This window comes from Pteropus vampyrus, unplaced genomic scaffold, assembly GCF_000151845.1.
Source record: "Pteropus vampyrus isolate Shadow unplaced genomic scaffold, Pvam_2.0 Scaffold2, whole genome shotgun sequence".
Taxonomy (NCBI): domain Eukaryota; kingdom Metazoa; phylum Chordata; class Mammalia; order Chiroptera; family Pteropodidae; genus Pteropus; species Pteropus vampyrus.
In genome coordinates this window covers 24,390,865-24,414,919 of record NW_011888783.1, presented here as the reverse complement: position 1 = coordinate 24,414,919, position 24,055 = coordinate 24,390,865, and the positions used below count along the sequence as shown (strand labels likewise).

Here is a 24,055-nt window from a genome sequence, read left to right as displayed (position 1 = left end):
AAATTGTTAAATGTCAGAATCCTCATAATTTCTTCAACTTTTGCCACTGAATTCTTAACTCTTCCCCCACCCCACCCTCATCCCCCAGTCGCACACACACCAGCCTGTGAGTGCAGTGGGCCAGGAGAGAAGCTTAAGGATATACCATGTATGTACTTCTGCTGGTAGCAAAGCCAGTTCTGGCTGAGACATACTTCACATCATTATCCTTGAGTCAGCTACTGTGGGAGGCTCCTTCAGAATCATTTCATTGCATCATTAGGCATATTTTAAAAGTGAAGTTACTGGAAGAGGAAGTCTGAGAAGCTGAAACACCACAGTGCTCTTCACTACATATCTTTTTCATTCATTTATCAAGGTAACTCTATTCTTCGCTACTGCAGTTGTGGCACATTTCCCTCTAATCTAGTAAGTCTGATTCCATGGAAAGCTGCAATTCTATGGTAATTCTAAATGAGCTATCAGCAGGGAATTTAATAATAATAAGAAGAAGACAGAGGAAGAAAATAAAAGGTAGAAGGAAGATAAAAAGGAGAAGAAAGAGGAGGAGAAGAAAGAAGAGATAAAAGATTTACTACAAATCTACTAAAGAGAAGACACTCTGGAATCTTGGATAAGCCATGACCACAGCACAGGCAGGAGGGCATTGCTTTGCTTATTTTACGTACAAATAACCAATAGTTGAGGCTCAAAGAGGGAAATAACTTGCCTATCACACAGAACTGGAATTCAAAATCCAACGGTGTGTCCCTCTAAGACAAAAAATAATTAGAGTCTAATGAGATGGTGTTTATGTTTAGTAAAATTTACAGAAATATTACTAAAAATACTAACTCATTTGCACAAGATTTATTGACTGTCTATCAGTATAATAACATCTTTTAATTGATACTTGCTAGTTTCAAAGTCAAGAATTAAATAAATGCAGAGATAATCTCACCTGCTTTTCTAACTATATGAACTCATTTTTTATAAATTCCAATTTTAAAGACCACAGAATAAAGGTTCTCATTCATTTTCTTCTCCTATCAAATTTCAATATGCAGAATATTCCTAAAGATACTTTGTGTGTGTATGTATATGTGTGTGAATTATATATATATTTATACATATTTTTATATATTTATATGTATAAACACTGCGCTTCCTAAATTATTATTGTTGGTCAACATCTCAGTCAATTCCATTTTTCTCAGTTCTACATTCTGAGTAATCTTGCTGTTTCTGTTTTCAGGGGTTTTGTTTGTTTGTTTGTTTGTTTGTTTAACATTTATTGACTGCCAACAAAGGAGATTTTATATTCTACCAGTTTCCTCAATTTAGAAATACAATAATTATCATTATGAAAAGTATTGGTTAATGTTTTTAAAAAGGAGATTTTAAAAGAGAAACCTTAATTTCTAGTCAATAAGTCCATTACATTATTATAGGAATATTTTCTCTTAATTTTTAAAAATATTGTCTAATCAAACACTCTAGAGAACCCTGATTTTTGGGTGAGCCTTTATAGCAATGGAGGGGTTTTATATTTATTGGCTTGTCAGAGGTAGATGAACTATTCCCTATTAATTCTACTATAATTGTGTCCATTCTCTGATTTTGCTTTAGTTTGGTTGTTAGCTGCAAAATTACAGATAAGTAATAAAACACAGGTCAAAAATATTAAACTCTTCTTGCAAATACCATCAAATCATAATAAGGAAATATCAACTGAAAGTCACAATTTCTAGCATTTACCCATGAAATATAGGACCCTTTTTTTCCTTTTTGGCATGTCTTGTTAAGATTCTATGCTGCTCCCATAGCTTGCCGTCTAAATGAAAAGCACTGCTTCTGGGAACTTCTTTGGTAAACTCCACTTGAGAATAAAGTATCTTTAATTATTAAGTATTCATAGAGAGTTTGGGACCTTTATTTATTTTTTTTTGGCCTGGCAAAGAATTCCATGCCACATAACCACTTGTCTCTAAAGTATAATGAAGGAAGATGAATGCTTGTAATACTTCCTCTGGCTAATTCATCCTAATCCATCGCCCTTCTTTAAAAAAGAACAATTGTGGTCCTATTTAAGATGTTTTAAGGCTCCATAGAGCTCTTAAAAATGTAAGAGCTCTAATTCTATACTTGTAATTCTATACGAGGCTGTAGTGCTTATGTAGAGACCAAGACAAACAGGGGCAAAATAGTGGCCCACAGGGGAGGGCTTAGACAAAACAAGGGAAAGAAAAGGTGAAAAATGATGACACTGTAGTGACAATGTTGCCTTTTCTTCTTATTACATGACTTCTCCCATTAGTAAAAGCTTACTTGACCAAATATTTGTTCCACCCTCCTCCTATGATTTGACATCTCAGTAAATTTATGGCCAGTTCCTTAACATGCATTTCTAAGGAACAGTTGGTTTAAAGAAAAGCTAGCAGATGTTACTTGAAAAAAGGTTTCTAAGATCAAAGAAGTTTGGGGAATACTAAATTATAGAAAGTTGAAGAGGTTTTTTTTTTTTTCCTCAAGACTTCTTAGAGCTTTTAATATGATAATACACTGTGAATCACCATGAGAAGGTTTGCAACATTTCCTGAATATATTTGTCTTTTAAAACTTTTTTCATAAAGTATGCTGCTGGGAATAATGTTCCAGAGAACCCACTTTGGGAAACACTTATGTAAGTACCTACAAAGTTGCTACTGGATGTATCTTTAAATATGAGAGGTAAGAAGAAGTATGGGTAAAAGGAAAGCCTACCTCTTCTATGTCTGAAACAATTGGCTAGGATGAGACAGGAACTTGAGACTGTCACAGGAGAAACAAGTGATAGAAAAATGGGCCTTTTTTCACGGAAATGCTGACTCCAACGTAATATGATATGGCCCTTCCACAGATGGGGTAAGCCTCATTTTAATCTCATGAGGTTAAACTAGTCACAGTAATTGTGGTTAGCATACAAACTCTCAAAATGTGATGAAATCTCTGTCAGTGTAGATATTTAAACACAAACTGAATGACTACCTCATAGCAAGTTGGGGGACAATAGGCCTTTGATTGGTTAGGTAAGATACTTAAAAGACCCCTTCCAACCTTGACAGTCTACGGTTTTAAGATTGCAGCTTATAATAAACTTCTCCTGCTCAGAAGCACCAAGCCACAATTGGCAGTACATTTTTCTCTTAAAGATTCTTAAGAAAGTGTCAAAAAAGATTATCTTGTTTTTCCCTAAAAAATGGTTTGGTGTTTTTCAAAATGTGGACACTAAGAATGAAGAGGACATTCCCAGAGCACATCCCATTCAGATTAATAGGGAGAGATTCTTATCTATGTTTTCTGTATCATGGAGAAAATCTCAATAATGTTTCACTCTAAAAGTTTGAAAGAGTTTCATTTGTCTCTATAAATAAGAGAATCGAGGATAGCATACTCAATTCATATACTATAAAAAAAGTCATGGAATTTTATATTAAAATATTACATAACTACATACACATATGTTTTTGAAGATGAAATTATCGTCACCATTCATAATGACCTTATAAACTTTTGCAATTTATATTTTAAATGTTTATACATCATGAATGTGAACTTGTTAAAATTTTGTGTTTTAAATATCTGGTAGAACAACTTTGTCTGGCAGCATCTTCATTCCCTCAACTATTTCCTTTTCCTATGAAGTTTGAATGGTTCAATAGTCTACATATTCTGCCAAGGGGTTGAGCATGTCTCTGTATTCCTAAGTCTACAGTGTGAATAGGAGGAATTATGAGCCTCTCTATTCCAAATCAATGATGCCTTTACTCCTTCATGTTTTCTGTTTAACTCATAACTATCCTAACTATCTATCTGAGGGAGATTCAGGCTCCCAAGTTTCCAGCCTCCCACAATGTTCCTCACTTCAGAATCATGTCTTGAAATTCAGTCCCAGAGGATTTGCTCCTCAAGTCCTGGATAACCTTTATCATTCTGTCACATTGTCTCATTTAGTGACATCATAAGGCTTAAAAACACATGTATATATGTATGTTTATATGCACAACTACTTAAACTCTATTATTTATGTAAGTACTAATAAGAGTGGAATACTACCAATTTTCTTCTCTGATGGGTGCATGATATAGGAAAAGAACCTGGAACTAAGAATTAAAAGACATAAATGGGGGCACTCCTATAATTTCTATGACCCTCAGGCTTTAAGTCATTAGAAGACCAGACATTTGCACACATTATATACAAAATGTGCTTTTAATTCACATATAACCAATAATGTAATTCTCTTCAGGACATGCTCCTCAATTTTAATAAATTCCTCAAGACATAAATCTCAAACTTAAGTTGCCAGCCAAACCCAATTTCTAAACTATTGTTTCAAAATAATAGTAGTATTTCAGTTAAAAAACTTTTATATAGATTCATTCTTTGTGTCAAATAGGTTGTGATTTTTCCATGTAGGTGAGTTTTCTATTAAAAACGTTTCTATTCAATAGAAAATATAAGGAATGAGTTCTATATTTGCTTCAAAATTTTCAGTGTTACTCTGGCTCTAGAAAGTTCATAAAGTCCATTTCTTTTCCTTAATACTCAGAAATAGTCACAACATATATATTTGGTTGTTTGAAAGATAAACATCTTTCTGGTCACAAAGGAACTATTTATTGCATGATTTCTTTTAATAATGAATCATGGAAAATATTGTATTATAGGCATAGAGTTTTTTTAAAAGATCATATTATTGGGTATTGGATATAAGTGATTGTCATCATTTTCACACAAATATATGAAAACTTTTACATACCATATTTACTTGATTTATCAGCAGATATTTAATGAGTGCCTATGTGCCAGACTAGATGTTGTCATGAGACCTGTGTCTTTCTAGAGTGTACTGCACAGAAAGAAAGACTGACAGTGAATAAAGAATGACAATAATGTCAAGAGTGGGAATGAAAAGCTCAGAATGCTTTTCCTTTGAGATAATACTAAGGACATAACACTCACAAACTCCCACCCAGATATTCTCTGAGACATTTGGTTTGCACAAGAGTGAAGAGAAAGAGCCAGTTTCATGTACTTTTTGTGTGCACATTCAAAGATCTCTTAAGAGCGTAGGAGAATACGTCAGTCAGAATCTGGTCAGAAAAACACAAACGAAGAGATGTCAAATAGGGAACTGGTTAAACAGGTATTGAAGGACTGGAAGGGCAACAAGAAAGCATGGGGTAACACGGATATAGTAACTGCAGGGAGAAACTACTATCTCCCTAGGGATCGAGGAGCAGAGAGAAGAGATTGGGGGTATCAGACCCTAGAGTTCAGGGAAGGAATCCTGCAGAGCTGGGCTTTTTTTGAGAAAGGGACACTCTCCAGCTAGTGCTGAGACCTCAGAGGGGGCATGAGAAGACTGGTTCTAAGAGTATAGGGAAAAAGCTGAAAACTGGAATCAATTACCAATACTGAGAGTGAAGGCCATTCCTGGGGTGCCATTAATAGAACATTACACAAAACAGATAGGAGTAAGTCTCTTCCCTTCCTCCTCTCACATAATCTCTCTGTATTTCTCCTTCTTAGCAGAACTTAGTATGGAGACAGTTGGTAAAAGGGAAGTTTGCAGGATCGCAGCCCCAGTATCACAAAGTGCAATACGGAAGAGTAGGTTTTGAGCTAACAGGCAACAGTTTAACAATCAGCACTGAGAACTGGAGAGTGTGGATCTGAGAGACGGAAGAGTAACTGCTTACTTCGAGGGCATTTTGGTACCCAAAACTCTTCCTTCTGCTCCTCCCATCCCTAGAGAAGTAAGTGCTCCCTGCGGTTATCCCTCTCTGTGTTTCTTCTATATCGTCCTGTCACCTTTCTGGTCCCCCATTACCAGTTCAAACAATCTCTATTTGAAATTTTCGTTGTTCCTATTTTCCCAATAGCGATAGGTATTTGACCTTTTCTGGCTATCTAACCCTTAAAAATCCCAATCTATCACTGGTCCCACTTGGTTGCTATGACTTAACCTGATCTGCCTGCTTTTAATAGTCCTCTCTGCCTAGATGCTGCCTGGTTTCCTAACCAGGGCCTGATGTTCACTGACTTGTCTCTATTACTAGCTAAGCCAACCCCACTTTACATCCTGTGTTTCCATTAAAAGCCATATTGCTTCTAGCTTGATGGATTTCATTTCTGATCTAGGTCTCATGTCAATATACAGAAATGTTTCATGGGAACTTCTAAAGACATTGATTAGAGAATTGCTTTGTAACCCTTTCTAGCCCCTTACTGTGCTGTTTGGAAGGTTGTATGTGGGAGGGTATGTCCCTGCACAGTGGGAGGAGAAATTAAGGAAAAAATAATTAACAAATATAAATCACCTGGTTGATAATTTACTCATTAGTTTACATACAATAACTCATTTAATTTTCAAAATAACCTTGTGAATTAAATATTATTCCCACTTCACAGAGGAGATTCAGCAACCTGAAGAAATTTACTCGAAACTGAGGCCATATTAAAACACTTTTCTACCTGATTTTGAAACCCCTACATCAGCCGATTTAATAATTTTCAGTGGCATACCAGGGTCACAGACTCTAACCTGCCTAGAAATTAACCAGCGTAACTCAACTTAAAGGTGAGATATTGTCCCCATATTCTAAAGTGACTGCTCTCGTTATATGTAGTGATTGGGAATCCAATATTAATCCAATTCAACAAAGATTTATTGAGCTTCATGTGTGCGGCAGGCATGTGATAATGATACCTAACACATCTATTGAAGGCTGTATATTGGGTGTTGTTTCAGGAACATACTTTATGCCTGATTAATTCCGAGAACAACTCTATAAGTGCCATTATTAACAACACCATCTTACAGATAATGTAACTGAGGCCCAGAGGGTCTAATGGCCAAGATCTCACAGTTAGGAACTGGCAGATCCAAGAAGAGAACCTAGGAAGGGTGACTTTGAAAGCCCAGGTTCTTAACCTTTTGGTATATTTCCTCACATGTAAGAGGTTGAAGAGATAAAAATGAATATGACATAGGCAAGGAAATCAGAGTCCAGGTGGTGAAACACATTGAGAAATATAATAGATGTAATAAACATGCTTGTAAAGAAATATATCTTGAAAAGAAAGTAGGAATTAGTTTTTTTCCAGGTGAAATCGGAGAAGATAACTTCTGAGCTGATTCCTAAGAAAAGGAAAGTAAAGATTTCAGAATTTTGGAAGTAGAATCATCACTAGATCCTGGTGATATGACACATAAGAAAGAGGTAGAAATCCAGGATAGCTCTGTAGAGGATTAGGTCTAAGGAGGTAGATTCAGAGATTCATTTTAGACAATTTAAGTTTGAGTAGGTAATAAGGAGTAGGCAGCCAAAAATATAGACCTTGATATGAAGATAAAAGTTACACGTATTTTATAGATTTTGAAATTTTCAGCATAGAAATTTCATAGGAGTCAATGAGTATTCTAGGAAGAATATGCAGAGACAAAAAAAATAGGATTTTACTGACTCTTCTTCTGGCAAGGACTCACTATGGTCAGCTGGGCAGTCAAAATAAAAAGGCATAGAACTGAGAAAGGGCAAAGCAGCCCTTAACATTTGGTCTGGTAGCTTGGGAAGATCAGCTGGGCCTTGGTGTTGTAGGAGCCGGCCTGGTGCTATCAGCTATACCTTGGTTCCTCCTATTAAACAAACAAAAAAGGATTTTACAGAACATCAACATCAGGTAAAGCAACTCTGTGATCATGACAGACAAGACAATAACTAGATCACTCTAATCATGTCAAAACAGACAAAATGTGAAAATTTTTATACTACAAAAAAATGGTCAAATGTCCCCCATCCTGGCAAATATGAGTGACCTCTGCTTCTTTACCACACGGCTTTCACTTCTCTCTAGTCTGACCTGATAAATAAGCATTTAAGATACCCAGTAGTAGAATTGTCCTCACTTAATGACATGACAGTACACAATCTACAGCAAACCCTCGCTTACTTGGAACCACCCCCAAATCACGCACCCAAAATCCAAATCCACAATAGGTCTTTTCTAACAATCTTTTACTGAGGTACATCACGTTCCCTGTAGAAGGCTCAAGTCTGATTGAAGTGTGAGAAGAAGCCACTAGAATGCTTTAAGGTCCTAGATCGTGGAGGACCAAAGATAGAACTCTCTCCGGGCCCATGAGTTGCTCCATGGCTGACATGGGTCTCAGGGCTTCCCTCGCTGACTCTCCCCAGCCTGCACACAAAAGCCCCAGCCCACTCCCAGAGAGGGTCTGGCGGAGAAAGCCACAGACACACCCAGGAGCACTGTGAGGAGGTTTGGAAGAACAGGACTTCAGCATGGCAAGGCCGGAACAGATGGCTCTATGGGAAGAAGGGGCTCCAGAAAACTCACATGAGCTAGGAGCAGGTGTGCGCCCCTGGTCAGTGAAACACAGGTATGGATCTTGGAGCAAACATACTCCTTGCCTGAATCTCCTCGCTAACCCCCTTCCAAGACCTGCTCTGGGTTCCTTCCACATGACTGTCCTAGGTGCTGCTTTCTGATTAATCCTCTGAGTACCCCCTTAGAGTCATTCTGTGCAATAGGCCAAACCCAGACATATTTTCTCTATTTTCTCTATTTTGCTTTAATTGAGAGATTAAAGTCAATGAATATTTTGCATCGTTGCTTTTTTTGACTTGATTTAAAATAGTCAATATGCACTTATTATCCAAACACGCTTTTTATTGACAGAGTATTCATTTGGATGATTATTTCACTATAAAAGCAAAGTGAGAATAGAGGAAACAGTGAAAATTTTATTATAAAAATGATATAACTTCTCAGAAATGGTTGTTCAAATTAATAATAAAACTTTGATCTCTAGTCACTATAAATCACTAATAAACACACATGTAGATAGATACAATTTTTTTTTTTTGTCATAGAGCTGGAATAAAATCAGTTACAATAGATATGGCTTGTTTAAATTGTCAGCCACTACTGGTTCCCTTCATCTTTTTTACTACTTTAATATATTTTGTTTCTATCATTATATGTGAAAGGGAATATTTATATTAAAAATCTAGTGGGTTATGAATCCTGCTCCTTTCAGTAAAAAGTAGAAAAATACCTTATATTTCATTGTTTCTTGACATGATATAATGTAATCAAATGTGACTGATGCAATCTGACAAATCCAGTCACTATATGAAATGTCACAAGAAAACACAAGAAAGCTACTATCTTTATCCAGACTGAAGAGGAAGAAAATATTTATCACGAAATAAAAAAAATAAAAATAAAAAAACCTTCGGAATATGAACAAATAATACACCAGCACAGATTTTACTTAAATATATTTAGCTCTTTTGAGATACATTCTACCAAGAGAGTAATCTGATGTCATAATTTTTAGAAATTATTTTTCCCTATTGGAGAATTTTAGAACTATCATGATATGGGGCCCTTTTCCATTATTAAGCCTGTTTAAATACAATTGGGAACTGATGCTTTCTAAAGGACTTCTCTTCTGTGGTGTCCATGAGTTGAACTTTGTGCTTTCTCATAGGCTCCAAGGTGATTCTAAATGGACTACACTTCAGCTAAGCTGTTTTTCTGAGACTGTACCCTGCCTCTGAACTGTGCTAAAATAACCTTGCATTATCCTAATTAGGATTATTCACAATACACACATATTGCAAAGGACCATTTTCATTTTCAATTAGTTGAAAAGGATTAGTTGCAGTGATACTCGTATGGTCCTGAATGCTATTATTATTAAACCCAATATTTTTTATTGCTGTTAAAATTATGCTCCTTACATATATAACTTAGCTAATGGAGTAAAAAAGATGGTCTCTTCCTGACAAATCACTCTCTTCTAAAGAAAATTGTGAGGGTAACAATACATAAATGGAAGGAAATATATGTGTGGTAAAGAGGCTGTTTAATCACAAGTAATGGCAAACCTAAAATTAGTTCCAATTAAAAGAGAAATGCATGGAGACCAATCTGAATGTAGCAGATAAAGGGTGGCATGAAGGAGAGAGATTATTAAGCAGTAGCATATAACGGGACCCCCGGTGCAGCACTTCCTCATTATACCTATTCTTGAGCAGCAACATACTGAGTGTACAGTAAACTGAAAAAAAAAAATACTCTAAGAAATAATTTTACACGGTGGCTACACTTGAGATGAACAAGTACATGTTTTTGGAAGAAAGACCATAACAACTTGATTTTTAGTTCCAAAATACAGTGGCATGTTAATAGCTTGATCAGCCAAATGAAACTAAATGTAATTAAGACTAGTGTGGGGTTAATTTGATCCATAATTATGTTATATAAAGTAAATGAAATTGTTTCTTTCCTAAATTGCAATTCATTAAAATTACAGATATTAAAATAAGATACTATAAAATTACATGAAGCATGTACACATTAATAGCCATTAGTAATAGCTTGATATTTCTATTTAAGCAAGTTTATTAAAATGCCAAAGGTGATATTTGACCACTCATATGACTGATTTTTTTTACTATTTTTCTGTTCTTTTAAGATTTTTTTTAATGAAACAAAATGTTCTGATTTTAGTTTGGTTGTTCCATATTCTAGATATTTATTATTTGCTAGAATACTTTTGGATCGATGTTCATTGAATCTTTATTAAAATTGGAACACAGGTATTTAAAAACTCAAAATGGTATACAGGTATGTGCATTTCATATGATGTCAAATGCACAGTATAAGTATTTGGAAGATAGCCTATTCGAAGGGCAAATTCTGCAACCCTGATTAAAATTACAGTCATATATGTCTATATAACATTTTTTCTTAACTTCATTAAAAAATAGACATAAAAATACATTAATTGAGGAAAAAGGAAACTAATGTTTACTTTAGTAAACATTAATTGAGGAAAAAGGAAACGAATGCTTATCTTTTTTTCGAGCACTATTCTATGCACTTTAAATAACCTATATTTATCCCTATATGAAGTTGATGCTATTTATTTTCTCCTTTTACACAGGTGAGAACTGAGGCTCCAAGAGATTAAAGAGCTTGCTGGGATTCATGGAACAACTTTTATCATTTACTGTGAGGTAAGAAAGGGGTCTCTTCTTACCTCTATACACAGAGAAAACAATCTGCTGTGATACAACATAATGTTTTAGTTCTCACTTTACATTCTTATTCACTGAATATAATTGTATTTCTATAAAAATATAAATGCATAGCATATAATCTCTGTGTCCATTTACGTGACTTTAAATACAAGTTGATCAATAATCTTGTCATTCTGAGTCCCAAAAATTATCTCCTTATAGTAGAGAAGGAAATACTGATAGTTAGTGGAACTGTCCTATTAAGAAGCAACAAATAGCTTATACAGAATTCCACCAAGTATAGACCTATAGAAAAAACTCATATTTAGAGTATGAACAGAAAGTATCAGATGATTATTATACTGTCACTTGGAGAGAAAAGTAAGAAAGCTGAAGGAAAGAGTATTACATAGTTGAAGGTGTTTCCAGATTCTGCTGAAGAGGACTGGCTTTCCCATGTGTGATAATGCTTTTTACCTTTACTCATTTTGGCATCGAGAAGAAAAGTGGTGACTTGAAGATATAATTTAAAAGAGAAAAACATTTACAATAAGATTTGCTTACAACACACAGCAATAGCCGTTTATCCATAAGAAACCAGAGATATAAAAATGAAGTTTAGCTGAAACTATGCCACAATGTTTTTATTTATTCTTATAAAGCAAGGTTTCTGCATACTCAGGAGAATCTGACATACTTTCTGTTTGCACAATAAAGTGTCACTATATTACCATTATATAGTATGCAAACATTAACAAATGTTTCTCAATAATAGATTATACTGCACAAATAAGGACAACTAACTATCCCTAAATTTCTCAGAAATCACCTCCATTTCTCTTTAAGGTAAAGCCATATTTTATCCATGATAAAATGAAACTAAGAAATAATTGTACTTAACGAGTTGCCAGAACACATTATTTACAGAAAGCATGTGTGCTTAACAAACCAAATATTTAATATTTCATGCATGAAAAATGGGCAGACATAACAGTCATTAGCATTCCAGGTGAGGCAGAACATGCAAATTTACTCAGCTATTAAAGAATGAGTCATATGCTGCTTAATATAACAAAATAGTTTATGTGTATTAGAATAAACAGCGAAATCACAATAGGAAAAAAAAATGGATTTGGTTCAGATGTTGAGCTGCTGTGTAAACCAATTATCTATCCAGAGGGAAACAGCTCTGTCTACAACTACTTAGGCTCTAGGGCCTATTACAAACCCTGGAGTGGGCTGTTGTTTCTGTTCTCAAGGGAATTCACCACGTCACACTAGAAATAGCTGACAATAATTAGAAAACCTGCTTCTGCCAGTATTGCACACATTTTTAATACCTTCCTAAGTATTATGGGAGATAATACACAAGGTCTTTAGAATTCTAGTCATGCCACACAAGCCATGGAAAGGACAACTAGACAATAGCCCCAAACTGGACTGTGACAGGCTAATTATTGTGGCTTCATTATAAAACCTCTTTTTACATAGGTCACCTGGGAAGTGTAATTAAAAATGCATTATTGGTGTATTTTTTATTGAAGCAATTAAATTAAAAAGCCAAAAAAATAATTATATGAGGAGCAAATAATAATGTTGGTCAACAGCGTTTATCTAAGAAAGAGAGAACACGTTAGTGGTTCATTAGCAGTAAATGTGTTAACGGGAATATGTTTGAAAAATGAGCCATAGAACGGCTTTTAAATACGCAGATTAAGGGATTTATAATGTCAAGTTTAACACAGAAATTACAGATAGTATTACATAACCATGAGTAATAGCACCTTTATTCTGACTTAGTAAAATGATTTACATCATACTTTGCGCTGCTTCAGTTGTATGAGTGTTATATGTGCTGCATCTCAGATAATTTGCTTTATATATTTTTTAAACACTTATGGATCTGTTCTTCCTGCTTCCTAATTATGTAGTACATTTAAATAATTAGATGTTAAAATATGTATCTTCCAGGCAGATTATTTGTCTCGAATATCCTTTCTGTGTAGGAATACCAGAACACAACACTATTTATTTAGGAAATTTTTTATAAAGCCCTAAATATATAGCAGATTACCTCCCTCTGATCTTGAAACTCTTCTCATACTTTTTACATCATTGTCATCACCACCACTATAATTATTATAACCACTAATAATTAATTAAAACTTTCTACTTACTAGAAACTAAACATTTCTGATATTGTTTAGACTTTTAATTCTCCATATTATCTTAAAAGATTGATATTTTATCTCCATTTTTAAAATGAAGATAATCAATTAAAATGTAATCAATTCCTGAATATATTTATATGAATGCACTCTTCTTCAACAGGCCATCTTGACATTGCAATAAGTTTTTCCTTTATGCTACTGGAAATATTCAATGTTTTAGGCCTGTTTCCTTTTACTGAGTATTCCTCAAATATATAAAAAAGTTGGATAAGCATCTACTAAGTAAGAATCTCATATACAACCCTTTTTATCCCTTTGGAGAGGAAAATCAAACTCAGAGAGGTAGAGGTACATCAATTACAGAAGTCTGTGAATGCTAGGCTGAATAAGAAAATAAATAAATAAATGATGGAACATTTTTGTTAAACAAGGGACTCTGATTTGAGAAAAATATTTTTCTGATTTACAGAAAAAAATGTTCTATTTGTTCTATGTTAAGATTGGGTATTTGTTTAGAATAAGTTAGTATCTACTGACTCTAAATTATATATATATTTATATATTTAAAATATCTATCTATTTATTTATTTATTTATTTATTTATTTTTTAGGTGAGGCAACCCTTGGTTGACCTCACAGATTGCAAGGACCTTGTCAGCTTACAATCCCTTATTTTTTATTTTTTACGCCTACAGCACCTGGTCTTCCTAGGTGGTCTTCCATCCACGTACTAACCAGGCCTGACCCCGCTTAGCTTCCGAGACCAGATGGGATTGGGCTTGTTCAGGGTAGCATGGCCGTAGACTCTAAATTATATCTTGACATATTATAATTAGTTGAATAGTTTTAGTATTGTTATGTTGCATTAGATTCTTTATTAATGTTATTATTTTTATTGTCAATAGCACCCAATTTGGATCATGTACTATAAACCAGTCCTGGTACTAGAGGCTTTACATGCATTATCTCTAAGCCACCATACATCATTGAATTAAATTACAGTAGTCCCCACTATCTTCAGGGGATACATTACAAGACCCCCAGTGGTTGCCTGAAACTTCTGATTCTATGTATAAGTTGACCCTTGAACACCAAAGTTAGAACTGAGTGGGTCTACTTAGATGTGGATTTTTTTCAATAAATACAGTTTGCCGTTTGTATCAGCTGTTTTCACGTCTGCAGATTTAACCAAGTGTAGATCGAAAACACTATTTTTGCTTTTCCAATTGCGATTTCCCAACCTCGGATTGAAAACAGAATTTCAATGTAAAAATCGTTTCCAGTCCAAGGCTGTTTGAATGTGCAGTAGTGAAGAGTGAACTGTAGAGTCAAAAGTTGAACATGGATTTTTGACTGCACAGGGGTAGATGCCTTTAACCCCCACACTGTTCAAAGGTCAACTGTACTCTTTTTCCTATATATATGTATCTATGATAAAGCTTAATTTTTAAATAAGACACATTAAAAGATTAACAATAATAAGTAATAATAAAATAGAACAATTATAACAATATGCTGTAATAAAAGTTATGTGAATGTGGTCTATCAAAATATTTTATTATACTGTACTCATTTTCTCATTTAAAGGAAGCATCGTACATCTTTTCTTTGTCATATCCAAATTCCCATTATCACTATCCTTGCACTTTGGGGCCATTATTAAGTAAAATAAGTGTAACTTGAACACAAACCCTGCAATATTACAACAATCTGATAACATAAGACCACCATGTGACTAAAAGGCGGGGAATGTATATACAGTGTTGAGAGGTTGGACAGAGATGATTCACATCCTGGGAGGGACTGAGAGGGACTCTCCAGATTTCATCATCATACTCAGAGTAATTTGCAATGTAAAACTTAAAAATTGTTTATTTCTGGAATTTTTTATTTAATATTTTCAGAATCCTGTTGAGCAAGAATATTGAAACCCCAGAAAGTGAAACAGTGAATAAGATGGGACTATTGTATTCTCATTGTAGAGATAAGAAACTTGTAGTTCAGGAGGAGAAGTGACTCTTCCAAAGTCATGTGGCTGATAAATTGAAGATCCAGATTTAAGCCCCACTTTATTTAACTTCAAAATGCATGCATTTTCCAGTATTTTATTTTGATTATAAAAGAATTTATAAAAGACATTAACATAATTTTGAAATTTTTTACGTGAAAACTGTAACACAAATTTTAAATTTAAATTAATTCAAAATTCATAAAGCACAAGTAACCAAAATGGTTTCTGAGTACTGCATATTGGTAATTGGGACTTAGGATAATTATAAAAATTATAGGGTATTAAGTTTCTGAAAAAAAAAATATGAACTAGAATCACTGTGAATTCAGTGTTAAGTATCTATCTTTACAGTAGTTATTTAAAAATTTGAAATCTAAATTTATGTTATATGTATAACTGTGACTTTAACTATTAATCTATACATATGACTTTAATATTAAATACATGGAAAAATATTGATTTATTATTTGTAAGGTATCACATACTAAAAACCTAAATTTTACTATGATTATTTATTTTAAATAGCATTTTTATTTTTTATTGTATTCATGTTTTAAGAATACATTTGTTATTTATAATAGTAGCTGCTCCAAATTTTATAAAACTAATTACATATATTGATTGCCAGAGTACACAAATTGAATCAAAAGAGGGAATCTACCATTCTCTAGGTAGGACCTCTTTATAGAGTTTTTTCATGAAAATCTCAAACTAATATCTATGTCTTGACATAAGATGAGTTATAAATTAGAGCAGGGTCTAAAATAATGGAATGAATACAGTAATGTAATATCTTTGAAACATATGAAAATAAATTGCAAGATTATAATGAAAAAAGAATTAAAGAGCTTGTTCCCCTTAAGGTAAATATGAAATTTTTAAAAATTAGGTAACAGAATAATCACTGGGTGAGTGCATTCTCTCAACGGTTATCTAACCCCTCTTAACAGCATGTTCTACTCATCTCTAACTCAACTGAAGAAGAAATATAATTTCTGTGAGTTAGTCACAGATTACATCTTCAAAAGATATTACATCACAGATTGCATCTTCAAATAGAGCTTCCAATGTATTAAACACTTTAGAAATTTCAAATTAATTGTAAAAGAGGTTCTGGATCTCAAGGGATTTACACCAAAATTCAAAATAAACACACTTGAAATATACAAAAGTCAAGTTGATTTATCCATGACAGTCATCTGTCAGGTATTATGCAAATGCTTTATAAAGTCTCAGGACCAGCTCAGCACACCAGATTGCACATAAAAGGAACTGAAGTTAATCAAATTTTTTCTGAACTCGCCAGTTACACATTGCCTTATTAGTTAATTTATTTGGAAGAGGAAGGATCATTTCTGATCACCCCTTCACACCTTCTCCTTCATGTCTGCAACTCTTCTTTTTATTATTATTTTTTTTTTTTTATTTTTATTTTTTTAGGCGAGGCAACCCTTGGCCCTTGGTTGACCTTACAGATTGCAAGGACCTTGTCAATTTACGAATCCTTTATTTTTTATTTTTTACGGCTACAGCACCTGGTCTTCCTAGGTGGTCTCCTATCCAAGTACTAACCAGGCCTGATCCTGCTTAACTTCCAAGATCAGCCGGGATCGAGCTCGTTCAGGGTAGCATGGCCATAAACTGCAAATCTTCTTTTTGACCTACAAATACTAAATTACTAAAAATTGCTAAAAACATTTTTGACATACCAGTTCTGATTTCAAGACTTAAACAATTGTAAAGCTACCTAGAATTTACTACACCACAAATATTATATGCAAAGTGCTTTATATATCTCCTTTAATCATCACAATATAGTGTAAGGTAGGTATGACTGTTATCCCTATTTTAAAAATGAAAAAATTGAGGCTCAGAGAGGTTAAGTAAGGCCACACAGCTCAAAGTGGTAGAGCTGAGATGCAAAACTAGGTCCATTTGACTTTAAATCTTTGCTCTTTTCTATTATGCCTCGCTGCTTCAACTAGACTGCAAAGAAACAATCTCCTTTTTAGTACCCTTAAATTGACGTTTCAGTAACAAACCCTCTTCTTTAGAATCAATTTTATGGACTATACTGATTAGGAGAAGCTCACGCACCAGTCCCACACTCTACTTTCTGTCATGGAAGAAAACTAAACATTCAATTCATGAATCACTCTGGGTTCCACAGCAAGATCTGGGATTCCTGGGCAGAAGCAGGGAGCCCATGATTTTGGGAACTTTGGTAGGTAGAAGTTAAAAAAAATACATTAAAAAATTATTTTAAAGCTGCAAAAGTTCTTATCTAACAAGAGACAGAGATTACAAGCCAAATTCATTCTGAGAAAACCACCCAAATAGTCCTTTTAGAGACACAAATAAAAACAAAGATCTTCTATCAAAATGAAAACTGAAACTTCTTTAGATACGAGAATATATATACATAAATCATATATATATATATATTAGGTCTATGTTTGCGATTAAGGGAGCTTTAGAGGAAATATGTCTTATCTAGGAGGCATGAAATTGTTGAGAAGATGTCACAACATTATTGAACAGATTTAAGAAGGGTAAGAGCCAGAAGTTGATGGATCTGTCATCATAAGAGATTTTATGAAACCTGAGGCAGAAGTAGAACTTCCTGAAAGCGCAGGCTCTGAAGTGAGGCACAGAATAAAGAAAAGAAATATTTCAGTCTTTTCTCCTCTGCTCCAGCACCTTGGTGTTGATAGGCCATTTCGAATGGCCTTTTTTTTTTCACACTATATGTTCCATATAAAAGTAATGGATTGGAGGTTTATCTTTCTTCCTTCTTTGCTTGCTTTATTTTCTTTCTTTCTTTTTCTTTCTTTCTTTCTTTCTTTCTTTCTTTCTTTCTTTCTTTCTTTCTTTCTTTCTTTCTTTCTTTCTTTCTTTCTTTCTTTCTTTGTTATTTATTTTAGGTTTTCTTGGTATAGAAGCTATAATCCACAAATGATGATGCATATGCTTTCTTTTTACACTTAGTTTATATATTTTTCTTGTATTATCACATTTACTATCATGATAATTCTTTCCAAATTCTATGAAGCTATTAGAACAGTGAGTTTTTGAGCAGTTTTGGGAAGGATGAACTTGAGAAAGAGAGACTAGGAGCAAAGTGAGCAAGCAGCTAAGATGCTATTCTGTGATATAATGATGGCTAGCATTAGGGCAAAAGCTAAGGCAATAAAAAAAAAAAAAGGGTGTATCTGAGAGATTAAAGGATTGTTTGGTCTCAGTTATGTGGGGAAATAATTTTGAATTCCCCAAACTTCAAATCTGCATTATAACTTTAATTTACTATAACCAGAAAATTGATCATAATTTGAAAATAGATACTACCATATTCACCTAATCAAGGTAAAAGAAATTGATTAAAATTATCAGTTTATGAAAGAGTTTCAAAATATTAATGAGAAGATTAAAGAGAAATTAAGATATTTTAATGTCTTCTATATCTCTACATACTGATATTTAACTTAGTGGTGTCAACATAATTTTTAGTATTTAATATGTTTACAGTATTTTCCAGTCATGGTGACTTTACATATATTATCTAATTGATTCTCACAATGACTCTGTGACATAAACCTTAGTAGTGATATCCAGTATGTTTCTAGCACTTTACAGATTGCACAACACCATCACTTACATTATTGATTCCCGTATTTACATCAATCATCCTATTGCTCAGTTCTGAGGTTTCTATGTTAACTGAAATATATTTTCAATACCACTACATCAGATTTATTTTACTGATGTGGTCTATTATCTACAATACACATATATTAAATGTCAATCCATTAAGTTAGGTTATTTTTATCTGTGGAATTTTTCTGACATTAATGTTCTATATGATGGTTATAGTCTATTTCTAAAAATTGGTATGGATGCTTAGCTTTATAAGAAACTGACACACTGTTTTCCAGAGTTGCTGTACAATTTTACATTCCCACCAGCAGCGTATGAGTGATCCAATTTCTCTGCATACTTGCCAGCTTTTGATGTTGTTACTATTTTTTTATTTTAGTCATTCTGACAGATGTGTAGTTATATCTCTTTGAGATTTTAATTGGCATTTCTCTAATGATTAATGATGTTAAGCATCTTTCATGTGCTTATTTCCCATCTGTGTATCCTCTTAAATGAAATATCTGTTCATATGTTTTGCCCATCTTCTAATTGGATTGTTTGATTTTTAATGTTCACTTTTGAGAGTTCCTCATGTATTTTATATATTAGTCTTTTATCTGATATGTGATTATAAACACTTTCTCTCGGTCTGTAGCTTGTCATTTTATCCTCTTCACATGAGACTTTGCAAAGCTAAAGTTTTCCCTTGTGATGAGATCCAATTTATCAGTTTTTTTTTTTTCTTATGAACTCAGGCATTTATCTGAGAAAAATGAAAACATATGTTTACTGAAAAACCTGTACACAAAGTTTCATAGAAAATTTATCTGTATTTGTGCTTATTTATCTGCTCTTAAGGAAAATCAGAAGTTAAAATAGATTTAATATATTTTTTTTCTCACCCGGTCCTTGTATTACTTTTCATCGTTTGTATCAATCATCTGAATTTTTCTAGAGAGAAAAAACAGTTATCACATGAAATTTAGTGAAGTCAAAATATATTTTACAGAAAAAAAATTATTTGAGTAATGCATGGCTATGGTCATATGGAGAATTATTTTTGGTTAATAGTATTTCTTTTAAAAATAATGATTTTACTTGATATCAATTCATTAATATTTATTAATCATCTATTGTGTGCAATACCAAAGACACACTAAAAAGTTGAATATATAATCTCCTCTAGTTGTTTAGTCCATATCAGAACAGAGATGTAAGTAAATCATTGCAATCTGGTATGATAAGTGTTGTAGGGGTACAGAAGGGAGAAATTAACAATGCCTAGAGAGGTGATCAGGGAAAGCATTGCAAAGTAAGGATTATTTGAATATGGTCTTAGGTATCGTGTAGCAGTTCATGTAGTAGACAAGTTAGGGGAAGAGCATTTTGGTTCCAGGAAAAAAAATATGTAAAACTATAGAGGCACCAAATAATATGACATATTTAAGAAACTACAAATTGGATGTTAATATAAAATATGGAGTGAGGTGGAGAACTGCAAAAAAATGAATTTAGTTAAAAAGTTTTACATGAACCTTATTTTTCCTTCAGTGGAAAGGAAATCATAAAATATATTTTTAGTATGGCAAGGCTATGATCAGATTTAATTTTTTAAAAAATATGTTTTGAATTATCAAAGATGATATTAGAGAAAGGTGAGGTTAGAAGCTATGAAACTTGTTAAAAGAGTGTGCTCAAGTCCATGTGAAAAATGTGAGGTCTATGGAAGTGACTCTGGTGGGATATGTTAAAAAAATTGTCGAGTTATTTAGAAAATAGAAATGACAAAACTGGTAACATGTTACATATGGGTGGTGAGAAAGAGAAAGAGATCAAGAATGACTCCCTGGGATTCTGACTTGAAATTGAATATTGGTTACCCTGCTTGGTGAGATAGAAAATGCAGGGAAAGGGACAGTCTTATCCAAGGACAAGGAGAGTGTGAAGTTTGAGGTAGCTCTTGGACATCTTGATACTCTAGACCAGCACATCTTAAACCTGAATGTGCTTATGAGAATCATTTTGACGATCTTGTTGAAAAGCTGATCCCAATTTAGAAGCTCTGTGATGGAGTCCAAGATTTTATATTTCTAACAAGCTCCTAAGTGATGTCGATGTCATTCATTTCCAAAGCATGTTTTTAACAGCAAGACTATGGCATGGTGACATCTTTAATCTTAGGTGCCAACAGGATACCTGCTAATGATAGGTGAGCTTTGCTGAAGGAGAGAAGAAGGAAGGAAGGAAGGAAGGAAGGAAGGAAGGAAGGAAGGAAGGAAGGAAGGAAGGAAGGAAGGAAGGAAGGAAGGAAGGAAGGAAGGAGGGAAGGAAGGAAAAAATAAGAGGAAGAAAGGAGGTAGATAAAGCAGAGAGAATGAAGATGACACAAGGAAGGTGAAGTAGGAGAAAAGATATCCTAAGGAGAAAAGAGGTGTTGATACATAGCACTGTGTCAGAAACAATGACTTGTTGCATTTTAATAACACCTATGCCAAATGATGCCTATCCTTCTCCATCTAGAAAATATTATCGTGATTAAAAAAAAAAACTTCTTAGAACCGCCAGAGTTTAGTATCAAAGAAGAGGAAGAGCCAATGTGAACTAGACAGACATAAAGGCTGTTCTTCAGAATCCAAAGAAATGAATGTTATAGAAAAGTATAGTTGATACATGTGCAACAAAGTGGTCACTACCAAAAGAAGCAATATAAAACCCCAGAATAATGAAAAATATTGCTAGAAAAAAATAAAGGGAAATTGAAGAGACCCCAATCTATCTCCCATGCTAGAAGATTTTAGTTTTTAACTTTTTTGTTTTGTTTTGTTTTGTTTTGTTTTGTTTTGTTTTGTTTTGTTTTCAACATTAAGTTGAATTCTCACAGGCTTAGTAGTTTTTAGTGTGGTCCTGCCAGAAAGGTGGTAACCTCCATGACCTTTCCAAGTCTTTTCCAATCCTCAGATTCTATAGTTGTATACTCCTTGTTTCTACTTTTATCTGTCAAGGCTTAACTTGTCTTTTTCTATTGCATTCAACTGAGCAAATACCAAACATATGACATTTTTGTAAGTTTAGTAATTGTTACTCATTTTATTCAAACACTTTTTTCACCAAATTGTTTCAAAGTGTCTTCGAGTGTATCTAACGGAGAAAATATCCAAATGCCCACTAAAGTATCCCATTTTAAGAAGCACGCACTAGTCTATATATATGCTCTATTTAATCATCTAAATATAATCATTGACAAGGAAATTACTAGATTAATAATAGAAAATGATCATTTATCAGAGGAGAATTGATGGCATATTATTTTTAGCATTATTTCGTCTAAATTGTTTTGTTCTATCAAATGTTTGCTTTGGTGTTAAATTATGCCAGAAGTTTAATTTTAATGGAGGTGGGGAGAGAATAGATATACATATATGAATACTAAACGAGAAAGGAAGGAGTCCATACTAAAAAATAATTATGATTACTGAGACATCTAGAAAAACCATAAATAATTATTTCCATTTTTCATTCAGATATCCCAAAGTGTTTTAATATTTCACAATAATTAACTCATTAATCTTTACATCCTCTCTGTAGTATAGGTAAATAATCTGATTAACTTTGTTTTGCTGGTTTTTTGAAAAGATCATTGTAAAATGACTTGCAATGCTGTTGTGTTTAGGAACTAGCTATTCTTGCTTCTTTAGTCCTCACTAAGACAATTTTATCACCAAGTGTCAGTAAATAAATTTCTGAGAAAATGAAATTGATAGGCATTGCTGTTTTTAGGATTTCTTATTGTTGTTGTGGTTGCTGTTTTTGTTTTTTAAGCAGACCACATCTTGCTTGCCTTCTTACTCTGTTGTCAATATTTCTTTTATAGCTTATTTATTGGCCTTCCTCCTACATCACCCCACTACCAAAATTTTCTCCTTGGACATTCTTTCTAGTTGAACATTTTCTAATAGTATTATTACGAATTAAAGACTGTACATTTTATTATATAATATCAAATTTTATTCCATGTTCTTCGCTACTTTTACTTTAAAATTACTTTATTTGTTCTGTTCAGAGGTCACTACCACTTCTATTTCCTTTCTGCCTTTTTCCTAATAAAAAAATCATTCAGGTTACATTTAAAAAAGAATCATCTGTCCCAAACCATTTGCTTAAGATGTATCTCTAAAGCATAATCCACTAGCCCACTGTCAGAGCCAATTTGATTTTTTAAAGCTGTAATACTTTAATTACTTTTTTATATGTGAAACTCATTCTCTATTTTTTGTCTTAATTACTTTATAATGCAATCTCTAGAGAAAACAATAACAAATGAATTTAACTTTTAACCAAACAAGTTTTTTTCTTATTTTTTTTCTCCTATTAAATAATCAGGGCAACCATTCCAAAGCTTTACCTGTCAGTACATTTCCAATTACACTTAATCATTTAATTGTAAAGATAAAAGAAACTTGAGAAGAAACAAAAATTAGAAGACAAGTTTTATGAAGGTGTATACATGAGGATGGAATTAAAAAAAAAAATAGGGGAAATGATCAGAAGGCATGATGGAAAAAAACAATACCAATATGGCTTTTCAGATTACCATGATGTGGAATACTGGAGAGACCCATGCCATTGGTCTTCAGCCCTCTGCCGCTGCAAGACACAGAGTATAAAGGAAATTATCAGAAGGGAGAATCTACTTGCTTCCTTTTTTTGGAGGTGAAGGTGTAATAGGTTCTTATTATTCTATATTATGTAAAAAAACAAATAAGTGTAAAGGAATTATTTATATTTGGCTTCATATGATATTTTAACAATTAATCTAGCTATCAAAAATTATGTTTTCTTAAGGACCTAGAAAGGCACATGGTTAAAAATATAGACTGTCACACCAATCTTATGTCTTTCCTACAGTTCTTTTTAATAAGTAATCAACTATATACTTATCTGTATGTGGATCTATACAAATATGGTTGTCTACCAATGTCAAAACAGCAATTCATTTCTTACATATAATATTAAATGCTGTGATACTTAATTTTATGTCAACGTTGCTGGGCTATGTTGCCAAGTTTGTTTGGTCAAACACTGTCTACATGTTGCTGTGAAGTTATTTTTTACATGTAATTAACTTTTAAATCAGCAGATTTTGAGTTAATCAGATTACC

At 33.3% G+C, this 24,055-nt stretch overlaps 1 long non-coding RNA gene and 2 pseudogenes across 2 annotated transcripts in view; all 3 read right to left on the bottom strand.

The window, feature by feature from the left end:
• Positions 1-24,055, bottom strand: part of LOC111738686 — a 44,486-nt gene that overhangs the window by 6,846 nt on the left and 13,585 nt on the right. Inside the window, exons 1-2 of one of the 2 annotated variants that reach the window (XR_002779934.1) lie at positions 19,799-19,827; positions 7,514-7,663 (exon numbers count right to left, since the gene is read on the bottom strand). This is a non-coding gene — a long non-coding RNA (uncharacterized LOC111738686). Of the gene's footprint in view, positions 1-7,513; positions 7,664-19,798; positions 19,828-24,055 lie in introns of those variants that run through there. The other variant, XR_002779923.1, reaches the window with a different exon arrangement.
• LOC111739968 lies at positions 13,936-14,054 on the bottom strand (annotated as a pseudogene).
• LOC111739385 lies at positions 16,784-16,902 on the bottom strand (annotated as a pseudogene).